The sequence below is a fragment of the Calliphora vicina genome, chromosome 3, assembly GCF_958450345.1.
Source record: "Calliphora vicina chromosome 3, idCalVici1.1, whole genome shotgun sequence".
In the NCBI taxonomy this organism is placed as follows: domain Eukaryota; kingdom Metazoa; phylum Arthropoda; class Insecta; order Diptera; family Calliphoridae; genus Calliphora; species Calliphora vicina.
In genome coordinates, this window is record NC_088782.1 from 74,768,926 (window position 1) to 74,770,620 (window position 1,695).

Here is a 1,695-nt window from a genome sequence, read left to right on the forward strand (position 1 = left end):
ACAAATACGATTGAGAAAAGGATGTGTCTCCTTACATAAACATACTTCACTGATTCCACATACACTAGTCCGTCCGATATCTATTACTGGAGTTTTTGTACATTTGTTGGCCGGATTTCTTGAGATTGAATGACATAAAACGGGTTCAGAGGTGGACTTCGGTGTGAGTACCTGAATATATTCCTACATGAATGAAAAGTTTATTCATCTTATATTGATACATGATTTCTACAGAGTTCTTAATACTTACTATAGTGATTATAATCTTGCAAGGACAGAAGCTGCAACATCACGCTATGGATGGTATACAAGGAATCTAAATCTCTGTCATAAAATTATGTGGAAGATTGTTTGTAAAGGAAGGTTATATCGATCTTTCAAACTCTGTAAAAAAGAATATTTCTTTTAAAGATTCTTTGTCCAATTTTTTTCCTGATACGTACAACAACATAATTAATATACATACCTTGTTCATTGGCTCTTAACAATTCGCCAAATTTCTATTAGTTTCCATTTTATTCATTGATGTTTATTTAAATTGAAAAATTGATATTTTTTATATTTGACACAAATTTTTCCTTTTTTCTATTCAATATTCAAATAAATTTCAACAATTAAATTGTTGATATAAAACTAGTATAAGAAATTGTTAGTATAACAATTTAAAAATAAATTAATTAAAAAAATTGTTACATAGTTGAACTTAAAATTAAAAATTTTTTTTAATCACTTAAGAACTTTTGTCTTTTTTTTCTGTGTATGAACAAAGACTCTAATGTAAAGTAAAAAAATATGGACAAAAAAATAGTTTTTCTTGAAAATCGCAAAATTTAAATCGCAGATACAGAAAAACTGTAACAGGTTTTGACATAATATTTTCATATTTTTATTCCCTATTATGATCTCAATAAATCCCAATGTGATGATCGAAAAATCCTGAAATTTGTTCAACAAAATTTTTAAAAATTTGAAAATGGAGATTCGATACAGCCGTTAAAAAAAATATTTTTGTTAGTTATACCTGCGAATAGGTTAACGGTATCCTACGAAGACAAAAACTCATACACAAGTAAATGCGGATATATTTTAAATAAAAATTAGCTTTTATTTTAATTTTTCTAAAAATATGTTAATTTTTTTCCTAAATTTCTTGTTCAAGTGGCCTGAGACACGTTAATGGTCTGGCGAATTTGTAATAACTTTACCATTTTTTAACCAAATTTTGTCAATTATATCTCATTACAACGATAATTACGTACACATTTCGATTCTTTTGAATTCAATTGCAAAAGTATTTATTTATTAGCAACATTTTTACAAAAACTGAAAAATTTGCATTTTTCACGAATTTTGGCGATAATACAGTTTTTGGGTCATTTTGATCCAAAGGAGATACAGGGTTAATTTCCAAAAATTCTTTTTTTAATTTAATATTCATTAATATAAATCAGAGATCGAAAATAACTCGTCCATATACCAAAAAACCCAAATTGTGATTCATATTTTTGTGATAAAAATAAATCACTGAAAATAACAGTTATAAAATGATTTTTATTTAAATGGTTTGGTATGACCTTTATTCGTTTTTATTGGTTTTTAATGGTTTGGTGTGAGATAAACAATTCATTTGTTCTTGTTCTTAATAACTGTTACTTTCTCTTTTATTTACATACAATAACATATTATTAGTAATTT

The 1,695-nt window shown here is 25.8% G+C and overlaps 1 long non-coding RNA gene across 1 annotated transcript; it reads right to left on the minus strand.

The window, feature by feature from the left end:
• Window positions 1-556, minus strand: LOC135954907 (uncharacterized). The gene is made up of 3 exons (XR_010576274.1): window positions 467-556; window positions 251-384; window positions 1-183 (listed from the first exon to the last, which is right to left on the minus strand). It is a non-coding gene; the product is annotated as an uncharacterized LOC135954907 (long non-coding RNA).
• Between the last annotated feature and the right edge of the window lie 1,139 nt (window positions 557-1,695).